The sequence below is a fragment of the Bacillus rossius genome (assembly GCF_032445375.1).
Source record: "Bacillus rossius redtenbacheri isolate Brsri chromosome 9 unlocalized genomic scaffold, Brsri_v3 Brsri_v3_scf9_1, whole genome shotgun sequence".
In the NCBI taxonomy this organism is placed as follows: Eukaryota; Metazoa; Arthropoda; class Insecta; order Phasmatodea; family Bacillidae; genus Bacillus; species Bacillus rossius.
Window position 1 is genome coordinate 21,708,569 of NW_026962012.1, and position 25,180 is coordinate 21,733,748.

Below are 25,180 nucleotides of genomic sequence, written 5' to 3' on the forward strand. Positions count from 1 at the left end.
CCCATTCTTGTATTAATGTAATCTCGAGCCCATTATTGTCTTAATTTAATCTCAATACCACGTTGTTTATGCTTTCTGTTAATTAAATCACATGCTGTAATTCTATATTATGACAAATAACCAAAAGTAAAAAAAAAAAACAGAGAAACTAACGCCTAGACGAAATCATTGTTTACCTTTTGGAACTGAAAGATCCACTCGTTCCCCTCAGTCATCAGGTGAGAGTGACGAGGCGGAGCAGAATTTAGTTCGAGTGCATTGTTTAATATTTAGTTGACTCATAGGTTTTCATATTAGTGTTTGCATGTTTAGAGATCAACTGATATTAACATAACTTCACACACATGAGATTTTCCCCTTAAGTCTCAACCATATTTTGGATGCTGAGAATTATTTTAATTGTCTAGTTTTAGAATTTGATATATTTGTTTGTTACCCACTATTCAAATATTACTTGTTAAGATAGTGTCAATTTGTTTGAAATATTGTTCAAAAACTTTAACATCAATACAATACTATAAACATTTCATTAGTTTTTCACATTCAAGTTTTAATCAGATTCTACAACTCGAGATATAGCATCAAAAATTTTATTAATTTCACTGAGAGGCCCCCGATCATAGAATCGCATATTTTTTTGTCAAGATAGACGTTAGTTTCGTATACACGAACATCTACATATTTTGGTTGTATAAAAACTTTTGGGAATATTTGATAGTTTAGCAGAATTAGTAGCCTATTAAAGAAAGAGTAGTGACACACTATTTACATTAAAGTTAAAAGGTGCCTCTTGCATGTAGATGCAGCAAAATGCCTGTGATTACTCAAGCCTAACCAGAGGATTTACAAATCCTCAAAATAAGTTAGTCAAGAGCTCTGAAGCAGAGGCCTGAAGAAGTCCTGATCAATAAACAAGCATTATAAACGCAACTTATAATCGGGTCCAACCAAGTAAAATTCAAGAAAAACAAAGTCGGGACATGAAAGCCGAAACATAATTTTCAAAGGAGCTGTTGTGAAAGTTTAATTTTCCAAACATCATCAAGCTCCATGAAACAGTTAACACTTCCATGGCACACTCCCCTAATGCAGACAACTAAAGTACCTACAATCGTTTCAGCTAGGTAGCATGAAGCCACTACGGGGATCGATTGTAGAAGTTAGACCCAAATCGCTCCTACCATGATTACAACTGGCATGACAGAGTGCGCAGAAGGGGTGTTTGTAAATGAGGGAGAAGGGAGGGGAGGACACACATCGCTGAGTGAACTGCATTGTTCTAAGTGTGGAGTTCAAATCTTGATGGCAGAGGAGCCCGCTGCCGGCTCAAAATATCTGTTGAATGCGTGGACAGCTAAAAGCCTCTCTAACAGTCAAAGTCCTCTTGTTGTTGAGGCCCCTAGAAGAATAATTCTCCTTAGCTGTTTAAATGATATAGAGGAGCCATATTGTCAGACAGCCCCGTTATGAATATGAAATATTACCTAACAATAACCAAAAATATTCGGATAACTGAAAACTTTTTCTGCTTAGGAATATTTTCTATGGGTCGATTCCTCTCAGTGTCCGAAAAGATTTTCACATTTTTTATGATAAAACCTAAAACTATTGCATCGTCCTGCGCCCACGTCAATGGCAGACCCGCTTCACAAAAGTCTTTTACTCTGCCCTCATGTGGTCCACATGACTGTCTATATATGATGATGTCATCGAGGCAATTAACAACAAACTCTCTAAAAAAAAGTCTCAACACTTTTTCCAATGATCAACAGAGAATTTTCACTTCAAAACATACTTTAAAAGGATTGTGATTCCATTCCCATACTTCCCTTGGAGTTACGTAAGCCAAGGAATGCTTCGTATCCAGATGTAGTGTACATTGGTAGTGCGTCTGGTAAAAAATTAATCTGATTTAATTTTTTTCCCTTCCAGACCCTCTGAATAACATTGCAACTAAAGGAAGTGGGTTTACTAGCATGTGTTCATTTTGGTCAACTACTAGCCTAAAATTTCCCGTTTTATTCCATTTTTCTACAAAAAAATGGACTGACGTACTTACTCTCCGATGGACTAATAATCCCCTGTGCTAATAACCGCTCTATGTGTTTATTGACATTTGTTCGATTTAGAGGTAATTTGTAACCACCATCCTTACATAACCCGATTATTGGGGCAATAACATTATAAAATTCTCCTTGTAATACCTCTAGGAAACGTGTAGGTATCTATATTTCCAGTTTCCAAACCGACAATGTGGTCACTGTATCTAAATTTTAAATTGTTTGAATGTTTTTAAACTTTGGCTCTGGTGTGTCTAAAGAAATCTGTGCCTCTAATTACGTCGAAGGTGAGAACAGAAAATTTAATTTCCAGCAGAAATGAATAAGTTTGAATTCTGTTTATACTTGAGTCCTGCACATAACTAATCTACAATTAGCAAAGCTGACACTTTCATAGTCCCTTTCGGATTTACCATAACAAATCATTGCAACACAATTGTTTCATTAGTGTTGCTGTAGACCCCATGTCAATCAGTGCCTTAACCAGGTTCCGCCATATATTCATGTTTACTTAAGGTAAACTTTCCACTTTTTTTTGTTATTCCCCACTAAATTGTAATTATAAGTGCGGACGATTTCAGGCTCACCACATTCATAACAAAAAATACCACCAGATTATTTCCATGCGGAAACTTATTCTTATCACTATCAAATACATGGCTTTCTTGTTTCTCGTCAGAATCACATGTTTTGATAGTCGTCCGCTTAGCCTGATCGCACCGATAATAGCATTTCATATCTATGTGATAGCTTTGCCTGCATATGAAGCACTTACGTTGGCTATAAGCCGGGAAATCTTATATTTTCCCAGTATCATTACCAATTTTTTTTATTGTATTTTTGTGGTTTCTGAAATCATCTGTATTAAACCCTTGTAAAAACCTTCACAATGACTTTAACTAATTGACAGAGACTCTGCAGATTACTTACTTAACATTACGCCTTCATCAAGGGTTGCAGATTATTGACTACCATTTTAACAAATTCCTTTTTCAGAATAATGTAAACCTATCAGAGGTATGTATTTATTTATGTCCCCAAAATATTTCACAGCTGACTCTAACCTATTCTGTTTACGACACAAAATTTTCCTACCTGGAAATTTCCTTAGTCGACTGTTTCCAGTAGTCTCTAATAGTTTCTCTTTGACTTTGTCTCATTATGAGTTGTTTACCAGGGCCTTAAATAAGAATTTCCCGGAGCTCACTCGGTATGTGCAACAGCAAACCAGAGTGCAGATATTCCTGGTTAACCCCATTCAATGAGCCTAACTTGCCTACAAATTTTAGAAAATACACTATATTTTCAGGCAACACGTCTTTCAGAAATGGTAATTATTTAAAAAGAGGAGACTGTACATGTTTCTTGGCAACTGGAGTAATATTAACTGAAGTGTTTTTCCGTTCACCTGAATCATCTGTATCTGTGTAATTTTTGCTGGCACACTGATGGGCGTTTTATCTCAGTTGCTCAAGGGTAACCATCTAGGCATCTAACCCGTCTACCTCGAGGTCGTTCAGCAAAATTAACATCATAGCCTTGGTTAGATCCTGAGTCCAGGCGGTTCCTATAAATGACATTTTTGAATATCTTAGTACATCACAAACCAGTTTCTTAACACAATTACAAACAATACCTATCAGAGTGGCACACTTTTTATTGGGATGTTAACCAACAAACTTGGAAAAATACAGAGGGACAAGCAAACTAAAAACATCTCTTTCAAATAGCTAAATTACCGAAAAATGAAACAATAACAGGGATTTCGGTCGTTTACAACCTGGCAGTAGCTGAATCATCCTTTCGCAGTACTCGACACCAAGCCTAAACATAGTAACAAAATAATAAACAAACTATAAATTTTGAAAAAAACTATGGGCATTATGAAAATTATGGCATTAAGCAAAAGCTATGATTGTCACAAGCTGAGGCGCGAGTATGTATAATAGTTCATCTTCTTGCATCGCTAGTACAGTTAATACTCACCTCCTTATGTGAAGAGGAGTAGCAAGTGACTTACTCGCGCTCCAAGCTCCATCCCCGACTCCGAGTGTGGCAGATCTGCTGTGGGTTTCAGGACTCGGCAAATCAACTGGTCGCCCAATAGCCTGTCGCATTCATCAAGGCTTTCAGCTCCACTAGTGGTAGTCGGCAATCAGCGACTCTTCTGATCAGCCAGAGAGTCACCCCACTCGCCCTGCACTCTGATGGTGTCAGTGAGTTTCCTCACTTGCTCGTCCCTCCGCTGGAGTCTGCGAGTCACCCTACTGGGTTCACACTCTGATGCAGTCAGTGAGTCTAATTACTCGCTCTGAATGGGGACGGCTGTAGCCAGTCACCTTACTCACTCGCCACTCCGATCTGGTGCACGAGTCCACTTACTCGCTTGGCAGTCCATATCGGTCAGCGAGTCACACTTACTTGCACATGGATCCAATGGTAGCAGAGAGTCAGTTTACTCGCTTGGCACTCCGGATCGGTCAACGAGTCACCATGCTTGGCACTCTGAGTCGGTCAGTGAGTCACACTACTCGCCTGTGGAACCTATGCCAACAGCGAGTCACCTCACTCGCTTGTGTACTCGCCCAGAGAGCTGTTGTCCTACGGCACTCGCTTGGACAGAGCCTCCACTCGCTCCAGGTCGTAGCCAACCGCTCCTGGTGCTGGTGTTGGACTGTCCCTTGTCACTGGTAGCTCTTTGGGCTTATACTCTCACCGATCTGTGGTGACATCATCTGTTGTTCGCTGCTTTTCGCTCCATCCCAGGTTACCTGGAATTACTTTTACTATGTGCTACTTATACTAGGCGAATTATTTCATCTCAAATAACCCATGTTTCGGGCTCTCTGCAGCTCTGGGTTAGGGAAGTAACTGCTACATCTGTACACGCTGTAACAGTACCTAGTGGAATTTTAGTAATTTCACAAGAATTTTTATCCTGTTCTATAAATTTGTCTTGAGTATGATGAGGGAAACTGTTCTAACAATTATCTTCACTCATTGGTCCAGAATGACTGAGTTCAATGGTTCATGCCCTGTGTGAGTCAAGAATGCAATATTGTCATTTACTTCTCTCTAGTTGTGCTTATAACTGGAGGTGGAGGAGATACTGGAGACTTGTCGATAGACTTGGGTGAATGCATGTTTGAAATAGGAGGCATGTTGAATGCTTGTTTGTAAGTCTTATGAATACAGCATTGGTTGTAAACATTACAGGTAATAACATCAATGGAAGAGTGGTTAGGTCCAGGGTCTAACAGTGGACACAAATTTCTTTTACGAGATGTGTAATGGGTCGAATATATCTCTTTTTCTTTAAAGACCACTGCGAAAAGATTTTGTGTCGGGACAACATTCGATGAAGAGAGCTTATTCAATGGGGAGACTGAAGTCCTTGAATTCCTGTATCGTACATGGAAAATGGGTATGCGATTGGTATAGGTTCGCAACACAGCTTTATTCTCATGCTGAAATGGGGTCAGGTGTCCCTCTGTTTTATATGTCTCTTAATGAACTTCAAAATAAAAATAGTATTGTCTGTGGGTGAAATCCAACAATGTATATGCTTGCCTTTTAATATATGTATGGTTTGGTAATAGGTTCGATATTGTTTAATTTATTGTTCTGCCTGTAATAATAATTAATAAATAATAATAACACTACCGCGCAGACTCTCTCGCCATGGAACTATCGCTCAGACACTCGCCCCGAAACTCCGCCGCACCCGCGGCTCTATCGCGTGGAAAACTCTCCTCAACACTGAACTCTCTGCCCTGGAACCTTCGTCCAGGGACTTAGCCGCTCCGCCACACCCGCGGCACTATCGCCCCGGAAACTTCGCCGCGGGAAAATTCCAAATCCTCACTGAACTCAGAGGCCAGCATCCTGGGCTTATATAGGCCCAGGCGCCACTTCTAGAAGTGACGAGCGCAGCTGGGGCCAGTCTTGTCATTCCGTTTCGACCCGACGGCAGAATTCTGGAGACATGCGTCGGCGGCTGGCGCAACTCTGCAGCTGTCAGGTGTCAGATAACGTGTCAAAGGCAGAGCGCCGCGCGGGGAGTGTTGGGAAGGAGGGAGTAAAGTGGCGACATTTGTAATCTACCAGGCGCGCGCGGCATGTAACATGTTGCGGCGGCCACGTGACATCAGTGGCCGTGTAAGGCCGCCAACTAGTTTTGCGCCTGCGCTCCGTATCCTGCTCGCGTTCGTAACAATAATAAACATGGTGATAGCCAAGGGCCACCTCTGTATACTGAGCAGTTGATTCGAATGACATTTAAACACTATCTACTCTTTTAATGTTGGTGGCTTTTAACAAATTGTGTGGTCAAGTGGGTGAATTGTACATGAGATTCCTTCTCCAAATGTGCATGGTTATTATTTTATTCCATGGGAGCATTATCTAAGATAGCATCTTTCAACATATCTTCCAAAATTACCTCTGTTGTTTCATCTAAGATGGTTGACATTTCAGTGTGGTGTTCCACCAGCCATGCCCTCAATAGATGCATTGTGCTTTGAGAATACCAGTAATGAACATCTATACTGGTGAGTATACATTTTAAGTAATTTATCAAATTTAGGCAGCAATATTCGAATTGCTTGCGCACTATAATCTCTGGTTGCCTATGGTATTTACCCAACAAGTGCTCTTTTATGCGGTCCTGTAGCCATCATCGGACCTTTCAAATGTCCCACCATCAAGGTTGAGGGGGATGCAAAGGGATGCAGTCTATATCGCCAATGCAATTGATTGAAAATTTTGTCAACAATGCATTGGTTTTCTTAAAGCTTAATAGCGAATCTTTTCTACTTGAAGAGTGGCTTAAATGTTTGGTTGACTACACCTCCTCATCCCAAACTAATTCTTTTATTATAAATCCATATTTTATGTTGAATCCATGCACATTTGAATACTTCATTAATGTCAAGGAGAGGCGGAGGTGATACCTACAACATATAAGGATGTTGATGGTTCTGTCCCTAAAGTTGTAAAAACTTAAATGATTTTGACCTGTGAATCGACTTTGGCATTTCTATACATTAATAAATGCATAGTTTTTGGATTTACCATAAACATATATGTTACTTGGTGTAGTAAATTTGGTTTTATGTACATTACAAAATAAAGTATTTTTATAACTACATGTGGGTAAAGTCATTGCCTACGACTTCTTTTCTTTTTTTATGGTAAAGAAAAAAATTGGTTACTCTCGTCCATATTTTGGTTGGATTGGTACATATTAAAGTCGACTATGGCCATTCCACACTCATCATCGTTTAGTTAAGTCTGCAGAAAGGGGGTGGAACTAAGTTCCAAGCTGCTGCTGGTCAGGATGAGAGAAACTGCCATTTCTGTTTAGTTTCCATGTTCACATGTAAACCAATACAGGGTGTTTTCCCTCTTTGCAACACTCTGCTAACTGTCTGATGTTCTAATTGCTTCGACAGTAAAGTCTATTCTACAATAAGCATTTTTTATATACAGAATGTATAATCTCAATACACAGATGTTCACAGTTGCACAAAATGATTTCCTCTGTTTTATAATATTTCACATCCTCTCAAATAAAATTTCCAATTTGGAGGAATTTCTCCAAAACTAGCATAATACTCTGCTTGAAAAAGGTTGTCAGGTTGGTTTCCAGATCCTTGGAAGTATTTTATTCATTTTCCCATTTAATTTTCTATGTAAATCATCTCTCGTGAACACATTCCTAATATTACTTTCCTTATGTCGGTAGTGTTAAGGGGTTGGTCTGGTAGGAAATTCATCACATTATGATCCCTCTTCGTCCTTATTCCTCTTAGTCAATGCCACCCCCCCCCCCCCCGCCGACACTAAATAAAGGAAGGGGAAAATGCCATGTGGCCAGCCTTTATGTCATCATCATGCTGCATGTTTTGATGAAGTATTATGGCTTGGTTATTAGCTGAGATCGTAGACAAGGTGGCGGACATGACGTCATACCAGCTGACGATATATACCTTGGTATTGGTGGTGTGAGGTCAGTCTAGGTAGCTTCCATGGAGGAAGGATCTGTTGTTTTATATTTTTTTCTCTTACCGGTTACGAACCAAGGACGGGAATCAATCTAATCAATAAGTATTCTAATAAGTTAATTTGTTGATGAATTTTGAACTTTATTATTAAGAACGGATAATAAATAAATATTTTCAAAATGGCGTCCTTAATTATAATTGATACAGTGGTGACATAATTTAAAATGGTTGGAGTGGTGTAAGATTTTTTTATTACTTTTTATTGAGAATTTTTAAATACATTAATAAATTACTGGTTTACTCTCGCCAGAAATCAAACCGAAGACCGAAATGGTTTAAATAACTAAACATTTGAAATAGGCAATTTTAAAATTATTATTTTTTGGAATTTTTTTCGGAATTTCAAACATTGATACTATGGATTTTCAAGATGGCGGCCGTAAAGAAACATGCAACATTAATATGATCCAATATGGTGGTCGTAAAGTTAAGTGTATCGATGACTACATACTCAACCAAGATGGCGGGCATAACGAAACATGCAACATTAATATAGTCCAAGATGGCGACCGTTTCGATAAGTGCAATCGTGGTTTTTATATAATATTTTATTAAATTGATTAATTTTTAAAAATCATTAAAAAATTAATAAATTTAATAAAATATTACTTAAAAACCACTGTTGCACTTATCGAAACGGTCGCCATCTTGGAATATATTAATGTTGTATGTTTCGTTATGCCCGCCATCTTGGTTGAGTATGTAGTCATCGATACACTTAAATTTACGACCGCCATATTGGATACATTTTTTTGCCCTCACCGGGTTCGAACCGAGGACTCCGATCTCCATGTCGTAAATGTATGTGTTTTAAATATTTTTTAAATATAATTTTAGTAATTCAATTTTTTTATAAATTTAATTTTTTTATTAAAATCGGATAATATATAAAGTTTTTCAAGATGTCCACCATAACGGTATTTGCAACTGTGATGTCATATGACATGATGACATAATCCATGATGACGTCAGAGGCTTATCGGAGGCTGTAGTCATGGATGCTTAAGCCTCCATTTGGACATTATGTTCTTTCTAAGGCAAAATGAATTTTGAGATTTTTCGAAATCCTAATTTTTGAATTTTTGTGGAATAAAAAGAGAAATTCTTCCCCAAAACGGGAATTTTTGAGTAATTTTGAGTGATTTTTGAGTAATTTTGAGGAATTTTTGATTCCAAGATGGCCGCCGTGACGTCAGAGCAATCGGTCATTGACCCTACCACCACCACCACGCGCCTGCGCCTGTGCCCGGACATACCAAAACATACTACTATTGATTCAGATAGTATTCACCATTCACAGAACTTAATGTTGATGTATCTGCAAATTCATAGTGTGTAACTTCAATATGCTTAATAACTTCTTAAAAGTCACGACTGTTTAGTTAATAGGACAAAGATATAAGAACTAGCTTCATCAATATGTATTATTTAAGTAAATATTGTCTACAATACAATTGACTAATATTCTAATGATCCTTGAATTCTATGTGCTACAGAGAGTATTAAGTTTCGCCACGTGTACTGATTATCAAAATTATTTTCCAAATTCTCCCAGAAGTCTCGGAAAATAATTTTCGTGTTGTATTGAGTTCTTTTCAATTCGGACTATCTTACAAAACTTCGTGATCTACCTTTAGACATCTGTAGTGATGAAATTGAGTAGGTATGTAACTTTGCTAATTGATCTATAATTATACACATTTTCTGGATTCTTTGAATACTGTTTATTTTGCATCAGAACTTTATTATATCTTCTAATGTGCCTGACATAATCCCTATTATTTAGCTTAACCAATACACTTCTTATTGGTAGGCATAATGTGGTTGTTATAATATATGAAATTGCACTTATCAAGCATTTTGATTTTTCGTTGTCTAATTATGTATGTGCATACTGAACTATGTATGTCTATATATATGTATTGAAATCGTATATCACAACCAATTCTTATAAAGTTTGCAACCGCTATTTTAAAAAATAATAGTAATTATTAATTAATTACCCCGAATAGGAATCCTGTTAAGGAACGTGTGTATTAATTTATTAATTACGAACGTAAAATTTTAATTTTTATTTACTACGGTGAAGTACAAATTAAGACCCAACTTAGCTAGAGTAATTAATTTATAATCATTTTCACATTTTTATTTTCTTAGAGGGTATTATATAACTGGCGCTGTATCTTCTTATATTCACTAAATAAATAATCTATAAATCAATACATCATTCATACTTTATCTGATATTATTTCCATCTGTTCACCTTGCATTATTATTCTGCTTATATTAACTTCATTATGTTATTCACTGTTCATGCAGCAACCTTTTGACCAAATTTTGTTTGTAGCTGTAGTTATCCGAAACACGATCCAACAGGTCTGCGGAAAGTGTGCAACGATGCGAACACAGAGCCTTCGGAACTCATGGCAATCCGGAGAACTGCACAACATACTTGCAGAATCAAGCTCAGTGAATGTTACATTTAGTTCGATTAAAATATATAGTATGCATATAATAATACATTAATAATATGTTTAGCATAAATCTGGAACAAAAAACTAAATACATAAAATGTAGGTATATAGGTATTATAGGCATATTCTACATTAAATATGCAAGAATATGTCTAGATGTATTCACAAAGCTTTATTTAGCATAACATCTGTTTTTACCATTGCCATAATTATGGTATAGCATACCATAATTGTCAGGCATGTTGAAAAAGTTTCTCAGGTAGCCACCGCTCCCCAACTCGACTCAATTATCTGTCACAGGCTTTGATGACAACCTATTATACTTAGAATAAAAATTCAGTAACTATACAAACATGCTTGTGATTAGTGATTTTAATGTTCAAGGTATAAACTGGACTAGAAATCATAACCATAACATACTGCATTATTACAAAAAGATGAATAAGTAGTATATAAAAGTATGTTTTGGACTACGATTTTAGTGGGGTGGCTTGCCAATCGTAATGATTATACCATCTTGGAAACAAAATTCCACAAAATTCCTCTAAAATGACTCAAAATTATTCAAAATTCCAAGAAATTTCCCTATTTCGCCAGAAAAATTATAATTTTGAGTGAAAATTCCCCTTATTATTCCTCAAAATAAAAAATTCAAAAATTCAAAATTCAGAACACATAATCAGACATTGCCTTTGAAAGAACGCAAATTAATAAAAGTGGCTTAAGAGTCCTAAAAGCAAGCCGCCCTAAGCCACCAAGGCCATGACTTTGACCTTGACCTTAAACATGAAATTCTTTATTATTGACCAAAAATTCCTAAAAAATGTGCAAAATTCATAAAAAACATTCGCTTATTAATAAAATTATTGATTCGAGCGATTTATAGCCCTTGGTTCGCACCTTGTCTAATGGGAACATTGTAATTTCAGGTAAACATTATCCAATTAAATATGGTAAAATACCTCAAAGAGATATAAATTCCTCCCTTATTTCCATACTTGACAATAAAAAAATAATAATTTTAATTTAAAATTCACACATTTAATACAACCTGATGAAAAATTCTTAAAAGCAGCTTAAATTTCTCATCTACCAGCCGTCAGTAAACTACCAAAGCCATCTTGGCCGCCATTATTTCGCTATAAATTCGGGAAAATTCCAAAAAAATATTGACTGTATCAATTATCGTCCTTGGTTCGATTCATAGTCGGTGAAATAGTAACTTAAACTTAAAATAAAATATAATTATGTTTACCATTTACGAAAAACAGCTCTAAACAAGATACAAGTAAAACGAAAAAAAAAATACATTTTCGCTATGCTTACCGTAGAAGCCTTATTGTTTAATACTTAGAATAGAATACCTTCCAACCAGTCTTGTACAATGTTAGACCAAATGTATGCGAAACACGATACCAATCGACCTAAATACAGACAAAACAAACCAAAATAAATAGCAGGAAAAGGATCAGTTGCAAGATACGGTATGATACAATGACTCATCAAGTCTTGGCCTCCAACTTAATTAGGTTCGAACAGTATTTAGCTCCAAATGTTTTTTGCTCCAAAAGTCATTAGCTCCAACAGTCTTTAACTTCAAATGCCATTGACTACAAAATTCGTTGGTTCTAACCGTCTAGGTACCCAACAGCCTGTGGCTCTAAATGTCATTGCCTCCAACAGTCTGGATCCAACTTTGGCTCCAACAGCTCCAAATGCTCCAAGTACTCAACTGTGTTTGGCTCCAAAAGTCAATGCTCAATTGCTCAAATTTCTCCAACAGCTCCAATAGCTCCAAAATACAAGAGCTCCAATGCTCCAATTGCTCGAAGTGCTCAAATTGCTCGAAGTGCTCCAAATGCTCCAACTGCTCCAACTGCTCCAAGTGCTCCAAATACTCCAATTTCCTCAACAGCACCATCTGTTCCAAGTGCTCAAATTGTTATAAGTGCTCCAACTTCTCCAACAGCTCCAAGTGCTCCAAAACTCCAATTTTTCCAAGAGCACCAATGCTCCAATTTCTCCAATTGATCCAACAGCTCCAGCAGCTCAAATTGCTCCAAGTGTTCCAATTACCCCAAGTGCTCCAACCGCTCCATCTACATTTTGCTCCAACTTATTTCAATTGCATTATTTGATCGAACTTGGCCTGATTACTGGCATGACATTATTCTTACTCTCCATTTTGTCAGACAATGGTGATGATTTTTACATATTTTAGTTAGAAGTTGTATTACGAAAACTCGGCAATAGATAGTGAGCCGTTATCTACTCTTGGCTCAGTTTACCAAACCTCACCAAGGCAAATCACGACGGAAGACTCCAGGACCTTAGGCTCAATGGCACGGCACTTTGTTGTATTGAATAAATAATGAGTAGAGAGGAAATATGCCGACTGGGAAAAGTACCGAACAAAAGTTGATAACCTGTTAATAATTTATATAGATAAGAAATTAATTAAAAAAGGTTAGGTAAATGCAACATAAAATACACACTGATATCGGGTCAGCCATAACAAAACATATTTATTTAAAACACGATAAAGAGTATTAATTGAGTATTCGTACAGTCAAAACAAAAATGGGGCCCCACAAAATGATTGCTTAGTTACATATTCAAAAAAAAATTATTACTTAGTTACACTTTCAAAAAAAAAATTATTATTTAGTTACATATTCAAAATGATTATTGTAAATTTAAGATACAGAAAGTATTAAAATATAGTTCAATAATAAAATGATTTCGAAGCCAAAGGGGTAGTTTGATAAAATATTCGATGAGATTGCAAGAAGATACGCGCGGCCGAAACAGGTTAACTACCCATGCTGCATGCTTAGGATTTAGTCGTCGAAAACTTTCCTGGGATATTTGTTGGCGGCTCCCATCGCCGTAGAACCACGGGACAAGCCTTGGGGTGCCCAGATGTTATGGGCGAAGCTTATGGATCACACCTCAGGCATGGGGCAGCGAGAGGTCGCCAACTCCCAGACCGCTAAACAAGTTTTTTAACAACAAAAATTAAACTATCCCATAAATAATTATAAAACAATGATTCCCGGGGAAAAGGCGGTAAAACTCACCTAATGCGGTAGTAAATACACAACTTTCGACATGGATGTCGATGGATACGTGACGAGCACAAAAATTTTTGATGTCTACATTATGGCTGACAAAAACAGAAAGGAAAGTACTACCTTTTCCTTTCCAATATGAAGATGACCATAGATATGACAATACATAGAGATGAGAAACTTAAAATGTTACACTTTCCTGCACTTAAGTGCAATAACTCAATAATAAATCTTAACCACAATATTAATATAAACAAAAGGAAAAATTAATTTATGATGTTTAAAGTCTTTTGAAGTCCATATGTTTATCTTTTAAATCCACAAAGCTTAACAAAGACATAAATATATTTTAACAAAAAAATTTTTTTTTATACAAAAACAATTATTTCTTACAAATTGATACTTAAAATAATGATTATTTCATTATACTTCAAATAATCAAAAAGTTAAAAACAATTAGGTATTAAAAAAATATATAAAAAAAGTAGCCTCCCAGTTTGCATTTAATTAAACAACGGCGCATGCCCACACAACAAGTGCACAACGGCACACTCTCCCCCCCTCAAAGCACACCACAGCTGGCAGATGGCAATAGTGCACTAACTAAAACTATAATACCCATGACAAAGGTAACACCCAAAAATAAAGCAAAATTAACATTACACAAGATACAATTAATCCACGGTGGAGGATGATGCTAAGGGAATCAAGATAGTACCTGCAGGTATAGGAGAGGAAGAGACAGGAGGGTTGGTCGTTTGAGACCGAAACTTGAACCAAAGAGTAAGACTGAGAATAAAAATGGCAAAGCCAACCAGAGCAGATAAGGATACCACAACAATGTTAAGGTAGGAACTGGATTCAACTTGCTGGTGAGGTCGTAGAAGATTAATCACATCATGAAAAGATGCACCACTGGGTTGCGATATTAAAAGATTACTGATATCTTTAACAATGGAGTTATTTAAGGTTAAATTAGTGAATGGTGCAAAAGTCAACTTACTTACATTAAAATCTACTTTAGGAATATGTATATTAGGCAATGTTAAATTGAAAGTCAAGGATGAACTAACAGAACCAAAAGTTCTAAAAAAAGGACTTACAATATCACAATGTGAGGCATTACTGATAAAACCACTACCGATTATTGGTATGGTAAACGGTGAAAGAGATTTGGTGGTCGTTCGACATAAAAAGGTAACATCAATGGATGTGTTGCTTGCAAAAATCCACAAAGAATTTGTCTTCAGGAAGAAAGGTAGTTGCAGGGAAACAATAGATTTATCACAAAATTCAAAGAAAGGTTTGCCAAGAAAAAGGTTAAATTCACAACTATTGACATGGGAATCAAAAAAAGGAAAAACAGAGGGACATAAAGTTATGCCATGTTTTTTACAACCAGACAGAACATTAGTGTCAACAGTAGCAAAAAGTTTTCTGTCAGGACTAACTAACAGGACATCGTGAACCTTAAGAAACAGGTAATGGTTAAGTTTGTGAAAGAAAAATGGAAAAGCAAAAACACGGTATGACTCAAAACTACTGTCCTTATTGGCAAGAGGTATGTTAATAACAACATTCAATGAACCATTAAAAATTACTGCTTGGACCGAACTAAGACCATAAAACATATATAGATTATCAAAAGAAACTGGAGCAAACATGTGTAAGGGTAAAGAGATTAAATGTTGAACCTTTTCTAGAATGTTGATAAAAAATTTTGGTTGTAACAAAACAGAGCTTAATTTGCCATGTACACTACTTTCAATGGCTTGCCTCAAATCAGAAAGTTCAACACGTGCAGTGGATAGGGCTTAACTAATTCTAAATAAAAGGGTATTCAAATCAACTCGCCAATTCACCAACATGATTTTATCCCAAATCTCATGAATTGTATTATTAAAAAGCTTAAAAAATGCATTGTGGCTATCAAGATAATGTTCAGCTAGATTTCTCACAAGTCTTGTGTTATTAATCACTCTTTCTTCTAAATGTTGCACAACAAACATATGGTTCACAACACTGGCCGAAATTTCATCCTGACTAAGTGATACTTCCTTGAGACGTTCTTCCAAACTAATTAAGTCATCATTGTCAAGAGTTCCAAAGACAGTTTTCAAAATTTTTCCACCGAAATTAAGCAAACCGCGTTTAGTGCGCAAATGTTTTCGAGGCAACAAAGAAGTCATTGCACTGTTCTCTGATTTATATGCATTAAAATTATCTTCAAGTTGGTGGATCACAAAAGCAAAGTTTTCATTCCATGAATCGTTTTCCATAAGGTGCACATTGTTTACTTTAATTATGTCATTTAACGCCACCTCCAATTGATTACTTTGATTTTCCAATTGTATCAAGTCAAAATTCAACACGACGGAATAGAAATTGTCTGAGAACAACAGTGGATCTTCCTTTTCAAAAATAATACCAGAGTTGAGAGGGTTTACCGTAACATCGCTGAGAACCAAATAGAAGAGACACGAAAGAAGACTCCCCGCCCCGAACATGGCGAAGGTGCCCAACATCCCGGAGCAGACGGAAAAAATACACTAAAACACATAACCAAAAAAATATGTGGTCACAAACATATCGACCCGAGATCCCACATAACAACTGGAAAATATTAACCCAAGAAACAAACAAACAAAAAATTTACCCTTATATGTAAATACAATAACATACTACATTATGCACCCAAACTTGTTCCCATGAAATGAGATTAAAAAAAAGAATATATAAAAAAAATGTTGCAACAACTTAAAAAACTAGTACCATGGTTTTTTATTTACTTATTTTTATGACTCGAGTTCAAAAGTTACAAGGGACTCAAAGACTAGGACACGTGGGTGATCAGTCCACGATCAACTGAGTCAAAGACCCAAATAACAAAACAACGCCAACAGTAGGACACAAAGTTAGGCGGCCGTTCCTAAACAATGCACACTTAAACTGAAGGCTGGGAATAATACCTTTTTAAATGGGAAATGTGAGCTCTCGTCACATAAACTCCCGTTTCAGGATTTACTAGACTAGCTGTAACAGGGGTAAGAAAGCGCTGGATCTGGTATGGACCTGACCAACGAAAAGACAATTTAGCCATTCTCTTATCAACTGCTTTGCTGGTAGGGTGTGCTTTGCACAAAACCAGATCACCTGGCCGAAAGGGATTTGCAATACGATTCTTGTTATACTTAATAAGACTTTTATCATGAGACCGCTTCAAATTCTTGAGGGCAGCTGCCCAAACTTCTTTAACACCTTGTGGATCCTGTGGTAACAAATCATTTAGACACCAAAGATTTGACAAAGGGTTATTTGGAGCAAAAGTAAACATTAAATTAAATGGAGTAGATTTATGAGATTCATGGCGGGCATAATTGAAAGCCATTTGTAGCCAAACTAAATTCTTGTCCCAACTAGACTGGTCTTTCGCATGGAAAGCAATTAATGCTGAACGGAGATTACGATTGAATCTTTCCGCATGCGAAGGCGGAGGATAGTATGGAGACAAGGTAATGCGGCATATGCCGTGGGTGAAACACATATTCTTAAATAATTTTGATGTAAACTGAGATCCGTTGTCAGAAACAATAGTAGATGGAATACCAAAATTTTGAAAAATCTGAGTTTGAAGAGCTTTGATAGTGGAAGGTGCATCAGCTTTTCGAAGTGGAATAAGCCAAACAAATTTGGAAAAGGCGTCAACACAAACTAACAACATATTATGCCCTTGCTTACTCCTTGGCAAAGGGCCAACAAAATCTATGAATAATTTCTGCATTGGCCGTTCAGCGACCTCTGATGCCAATAAACCCAAATGGGTATTTTGAGCAGGTTTTCTAAAAGCACACAAGTAACATTTCTTAACTCGTTCTGAAATTTCACTGTGCATACCTTTCCACACAAAATGTTTTCTTATAGCCTCTATAGTTTTATAAATGCCAAGGTGTCCCCCAATAGGTGAGGAATGAAAATATTCAAATACAACTGGTTTCAGAATTTTAGGTAGCACAATACGTTTCTGGTTATTTCGAATTCTTGAATACAAGATACCTTTAGATAAAAAATATGGGCCCTGGGAAATGCCGGATCTTAAACTCTTTACAATTTTCTGCAGCTCTTCATCCTCTTCCTGATGAGCCTGAATATTTTTGAAAGCTAAGGGAAAATCGGTTAAGAGTACTTTACAAGCAGCTTCATCTAGAGGTTTATCAACCTGAGTATCATTAAACATGCATGAAAGGGTATCCGCAACTACATTCTGTGTTCCACGGATATGTTGAACTTTAAACTTTAATGAGGAAATTCTCATAACCCAACGACCAATTTTGCCTAGTTGACGTGGGTGAGCTAAAAGCCACGATAATGCTTGGTTATCGGTTTCCAACAAAAATTCTGCATGCTCTAAATAAGGTCTGAATTTATCGATACCAAAAACAACAGCCAAACATTCTAATTCATAAATTGATGATTTCTTCTCCTGAAAGGTGAGTGTTCTGGATGCAAATGCAATAGGGTGTCTAACACCATCGAACTCTTGTGCCAAAACTGCGCCTATGGCTGAACTAGAAGCATCAGTTTGTAAAATAAAGGGTTTTGAAAAATCCGCCATGCGGAGGACAGGTGGACTCATAAAATCCTGTTTCAAAGTTTCAAATGCCTTTTGTTGTTCTTCTCCCCATTCAAATTTCACATTCTTTTTTCGTAAGTGATTTAAAGGGACTGCCTTTTCCGCTAAATTAGGGATAAATTTTCCAAAGAACTGAATCATACCGATGAATCTGGCTATACCCTTGACATCACGGGGTGGTGGAAAATCTCTAATTGCTTTGGTACGTTCAGGGTCGATGGAAATGCCTTGAGAAGAAATTTTGTGACCTAGAAATGAAATTTCCTGAACTGCAAATTTAACCTTTTGGGGATTCACTGTTAAACCTGCCTTTTCCAAACGAGACAGTACTTCATTCAGGTGTTGGTAATGTTCCTCGAAACTTTCGGAATATACCACCAGATCATCCAAATAGTTGTAAACAAACTTAAATTTGATGTCATGAAAAATCTGATCCAACAATCGTGTGAGAACCTGTGCGCCTGTCGCAAGACCGAAAGGAACACGAGTAAATTGGTATAAATTCCATGGTACGCAAAAACTAGTAATTGGTTTTGACTCCTGTTTCAAAGGAATTTGATGGTATGCTGAATTTAGATCAATGGTGGTGAAATATTTTGCTTTAGAAAACCAATGAAATGCCGAATGCAAATCAGGCAAAGGGACAGACTCAATTTCAATTTTTTGGTTAAGCTTACGAAAATCTACAACCATACGTTGTTTGCCATTAGGTTTAGGGACCAAAAATGCGGGACTCGCATACTGTGAAGTAGATTGTTCAATGACCCCTTTATCCAATAATTGTTGTACTTCTTGTCTCAAAAGATTCATTTGGGGAGGTGCAAGACGGTAAGGTTGACTTTTGACATAACTTTTATCATTAAGTTTGATTTCGTATTCCAACAGTTTGGTAAGCCCTAATTCTGAGGTTAGAACCTTAGGAAATTGTTTACACAAATTTTTGATAGCGATACGCTGTTGATGAGGTAAATGATCCAATGGGTCATGTTCTTTATTACTGTAGCTCTCTGTACTAATTTCTGCAAGGTTATCATGTTGCTGCTTGGTGCCCACAAAACTAATTTTAAGGTTAGGTTGAAACTTAAAAAAAAACACTCTTTTCTTGCATATCTAGAACAAGTCCAGATTTGGACATAAAATCTGCTCCTAGAATAAAATCTAAAATCACCTCTTTAGAAACCAAACATGGAAACATCCAGGTAAAATGTGCAATTTTCAATTTTATAGTCGCACGACAAAATATGGGTAACACATCATTAGATGCAGTGTAACACTTGAAATCACCTTTCTCCACAAACTTGACTAGGTTAGCTGCTTTTGACTTAGAAAACAAATCATATGAAATAATGGAACGTGTGGATCCTGAATCTACAAGGGCTTCTTCCTCAAAATTATTGAAACTTACTGGTATACGAGGAACAGGTGCAGGACTTAAACCCACAAAATTAGGAAGACCAAGACTACCAATATGATCTGGGTTTCGCTTATAAGGAATTTGGATTCCAAAGTTTCTTTGAAAATGCCGGGCAGATTTGATTTGACGAAATACGTGAGCATTGTATTGAGAATTATTGGCTTGTTTAGTTTTGCAGTGGAAGCCGCTCACTTTACTTCCCTGCTTTAAGCATTTTTTTGTTTTAGTTCCCTACACTCTTTTATTACATGCCCAGGCTTCTTACAAAAATGGCAGATAGGCCCATGCTAAGTTTGATTCTGATTTCTTGGTGTACTATTCTGAAATCGTGAGTTTCAGGTCCTAAATACTGCATTATGACTGGGATGCATTTCAGTACGCGGGCTAGAATAATACTTGAATTGTTTATTTCCAGGATACTGAGAAAACGACCCGTTTCTTTGATGATCCGCAAAGCGGACATTTTGGGAGTGAATGCACATCCTATCCAATTCAGAAAATGTACAAGGCTTAGTTAGAAAAACTAATCTGGACCGTTCATCAGGTGTGAGCCCATCTAAAATGGTGTTAATCACCTCCTGTTCACTAACTTGCAAACGAAAAATAGCAGCCGCCTCTTTTACCTCATTAACATAGGCTGCAAGATGTTCACCTGGCTTTTGTAATCTATTGTAATTATTCAACTGTAGTTGGGTCAGTAGTCTAGATGGGATGAAGAAACTAACTATGTCTTCATGATACTGATCGAACGAAAACATTTGTGTAATGGCCAACTGTGTCCTTTCAGCCAACGGACCAAGCGTAAAAGGGTATATAACCTCTAAAATCTGAGTTTCATGTATACTATTACTTTGTTTCAGTTTGACGATAAGCTTGAGAAAATTCAAAAAGGTAGGAATATGCAGACCATCAGTGGTCGGAAAATCCTTTAACATTTTTTCTAGCGGGTGAGTCAATTTACCAAAAACATTGGGCAATGAAGTGTTATGTGTTGTCACTGGGTGTGGTACACATGATGCGTTACTAAACGTGACACGAGAATTTGAACTCGTGGGCGGTGTCACCGTGGTGTAGGTTAGGTTAGGTAGATCAACCACAGGAGGATCGGAATTCACATGAGAAGGACCTGGAATAGGTGCAGTAGTCGGATGCTGCTTAGAGGCAGCGGGCAATGCTAGCCCAGCAAGATGGTCGCAGACTTGTGTCATGGATGACACAGGATTCAGGTCTCTTAAAAGGGAAAAATCTAATTCTGATTTACTGACAAGTTCAAGTAGTTTCTTAACTTCTGCAAAAACATTTTTTAATGAGGCAACCTGGACCTCAGACAAAACAAGAGAATGTAACTCTAACAGGGATTGAACGCGTCGTTCCAAATGTCTCAACCTATTTCTCACTCTAGGCAAAGTAAGCGCAAAATTCTCATCATCAACAAGATTTGTCACTAACTCTTGTAACACAAGGATTTTACTTGAGACCAAATTAAATTCCTCATTAGGGTCAATGTCCTTTAAATTATCACTAACAACAGGCACATTATTCTGAAGGGCAGTGCGCAGAGATTTACGCAAAACGGCAGTTGTGGTGTTTTCACATGGTAGACCACGTGAAAGACACTCAAAAGTAAGTTCATCTTTTAACAAGAACTCAGGCACAATAGTAGACGTCATGATAAACAAATAACTTACAAAACTTATACCAAGACCAAATTAACAAAACAAACTATTGCCATCCCCAAGCCATGCAAAACTCTGAGGCAGGGACACATGCAAGGAAAATAAAATATCCTACACATGCACAAGAAACACAACAAAGCAACATGCCAGAACCACCAGCTCTGCTACCATCTTTTTGAGCCGTTATCTACTCTTGGCTCAGTTTACCAAACCTCACCAAGGCAAATCACGACGGAAGACTCCAGGACCTTAGGCTCAATGGCACGGCACTTTGTTGTATTGAATAAATAATGAGTAGAGAGGAAATATGCCGACTGGGAAAACTACCGAACAAAAGTTGATAACCTGTTAAGAATTTATATAGATAAGAAATTAATTAAAAAAGGTTAGGTAAATGCAACATAAAATACACACTGATATCGGGTCAGCCATAACAAAACATATTTATTTAAAACACGATAAAGAGTATTAATTGAGTATTCGTACAGTCAAAACAAAAATGGGGCCCCACAAAATGATTGCTTAGTTACATATTCAAAAAAAAATTATTACTTAGTTACACTTTCAAAAAAAAATTATTATTTAGTTACATATTCAAAATGATTATTGTAAATTTAAGATACAGAAAGTATTAAAATATAGTTCAATAATAAAATGATTTCGAAGCCAAAGGGGTAGTTTGATAAAATATTCGATGAGATTGCAAGAAGATACGCGCGGCCGAAACAGGTTAACTACCCATGCTGCATGCTTAGGATTTAGTCGTCGAAAACTTTCCTGGGATATTTGTTGGCGGCTCCCATCGCCGTAGAACCACGGGACAAGCCCTGGGGTGCCCAGATGTTATGGGCGAAGCTTATGGATCACACCTCAGGCATGGGGCAGCGAGAGGTCGCCAACTCCCGGACCGCTAAACAAGTTTTTTAACAACAAAAATTAAACTATCCCATAAATAATTATAAAACAATGATTCCCGGGGAAAAGGCGGTAAAACTCACCTAATGCGGTAGTAAATACACAACTTTCGACATGGATGTCGATGGATACGTGACGAGCACAAAAATTTTTGATGTCTACATTATGGCTGACAAAAACAGAAAGGAAAGTACTACCTTTTCCTTTCCAATATGAAGATGACCATAGATATGACAATACATAGAGATGAGAAACTTAAAATGTTACACTTTCCTGCACTTAAGTGCAATAACTCAATAATAAATCTTAACCACAATATTAATATAAACAAAAGGAAAAATTAATTTATGATGTTTAAAGTCTTTTGAAGTCCATATGTTTTTCTTTTAAATCCACAAAGCTTAACAAAGACATAAATATATTTAAAAAAAAAAAAAAAAAATTTTATACAAAAACAATTATTTCTTACAAATTGATACTTAAAATAATGATTATTTCATTATACTTCAAATAATCAAAAAGGTTAAAAACAATTAGGTATTAAAAAAATATAAAAAAAGTAGCCTCCCAGTTTGCATTTAATTAAACAACATATAAGCAATAATGGGCGCATGCCCACACAACAAGTGCACAACGGCACAATAGAAATCCGATTTCCAGAAATTAAACTATCACTTTTGAAACACAAATTATTATTATTTTTCAATTTGTATACAAATGCAAGTAATAAAGTCATATAGTATGAAGCCAACTTCTCCCAGTTCTTTGAGTGTGAAGAATACTTCTTTGATGTGCGAATAGTTTCCTGCAAAAAGCGAAGCATGTATTCTGACAATATTTGTTGGTGTTTCCATGTGCGTCTGATTATTTATGGCGAGACTTCTGCTGATATTCTCCGAGTGTTTCTGGTTATTTCTGAGAAAACAATCCCTGAGTGTAATTTTTTTCGTAATGAGATAATAAATGTTATTCAAAGTTTCGTTCACTATATAATTCCTGTTACCAGATATTTTGGTGGAATTCAAAAAATTTGATTCATTACCAGATGTATTCTGTGTCTTAAAATAACTGAGAAACACTATCATGTAAAATGAACTTCCTTCTCCTTGATGTCTAACGAAGCCTTCCTTCTCTAGTGATCGAGAAAGAGCATCACGCATCACAAATAAAAAAGAATAATATTTACCACTATGCAAAATGTGGCACAATATGTTGTTGAAGAGCAGAACTAGTTGCAACATGTTTCTTGTATGAGAGAAATAACTCTTGCTGATGAAAAATTAAAAAAATTCTATTTAATTAATTGTTCCAATTTAAAACTTTCAGTTTGTATCTGCCATTAGTCGTAGAAGCTAACATGTATCCTGGTTCGTTGCCTGTAGCTGTATCAAAAAGACATCGTTGAAGATACTGCGGCAAGGCGTTTACCCTGCGAAAAAATACTAAACGTCATAAGGGAAGCGAATGTATTTTGGGTACTTGCCATAAACCATTTGGGTGCAGTAAGTGTCAGAAATCCTTCGGTCAAAGATATTTCTTGAATAAACATTGCAATACCTGTAAACTAAGCTGACTAAAGATAACGGGGACTGGTCTACAACACCGAGGAAGTGGAATGAAGACAAAATATAGACTATAGTTATTACGAAATATGTAAAAATGATGATTATAAAAAATATTACCCTAGTTCTCAATAATAATTAAAAATTTAAAACTAACAAAGAAAGTGTCATCTTCATGGGAAATGAAAATATAGTTACACCAAATTCTAGTCACCTCCAAGAAAATGCGAACAACGGAGAAGAACTGTAGCTGACAAAATCAAAGATTGCGATGAAACAACTGAAGATGAAATGATTGAAGACTATGATGACACATCTGAGGCTGAAAAGATCGAAGGCTAAGATGATGTACCTGAAGCTCACAAGATATAAGACTGTGATGAAGCATTGAGACCAAAACATTGGAAATGACTTGTTAACATAAATTATTCAAATCAAGCTTGCGATGTTCCCTTGGTCGATGACGAATGTGACCTTGAGGCTGGCATTGAAATGGAAAACTCCAGAGATCTTAATAATATTTATCATAAATACGCAAGGAAAATGATAGTAGAAGAAATTGATTATGCATAATGGGAAGATCGTTACATATTGGTAGATATTTTAATAATTCTACATGCTTTACTTTGTGCAGGAAACTATTTGCACATCAAAGAAGTATTCTTCATACTCAAAGAACTGAGGGAAGTTCGCTATATAATATATTACCTGTATTTGTATAAAATTTGAGAAAAAATAATAAATTATATTTTATATTGAAAAGTGATTCTTTCATTTCTTTTAATGACAAGTTCTATAAATACAACTTATAACTTAAAGAAGTAAAAATCATCACCATTGACTGACAAAATGGAGAGTTATAAGTCATATCAGAAATCAGGCCAAATTCAATCAATAAAAGCAATTGAAAACAGTTCGAGCAGTTAAAGCACTTAGAGCACTTCGAGAAATTTGATCTGTTGGGGCAGTTTGCGCACTTAGAGCAATTGGAGCTTTGGCGCACTTGAAGTTGTTGAATCAATTGGAGCAATGGAGAATTGACACATGAAGCCACAGACTGTTGGAGCTTACAGTTGGAGGCAAATATATTATGAGTCATTGTATCCTACCACATTTTGCAACCAATCGTATTCCTGCTATTTATTCTGGTTCGTTTTGTCTGTATTTAGGTCGATTGGCCTCGTGCTTCTCATACATCTGGTCTATAGCCTGACATTGTACAAGGTCTGGCGTCGTGGTCCGAAGACGCTTGGCCTATACGCCTAACATTGTACAAGACTGGTTGGAAGGTATTCTATTCTAAGTATTAAAAA

At 36.5% G+C, this 25,180-nt stretch overlaps 1 protein-coding gene across 1 annotated transcript in view; it reads left to right on the forward strand.

Annotated features, from left to right (window-relative positions):
• Positions 1-25,180, forward strand: part of LOC134542620 (nose resistant to fluoxetine protein 6-like) — a 249,973-nt gene that overhangs the window by 70,575 nt on the left and 154,218 nt on the right. The gene's annotated exons all lie outside the window — the stretch shown is intronic.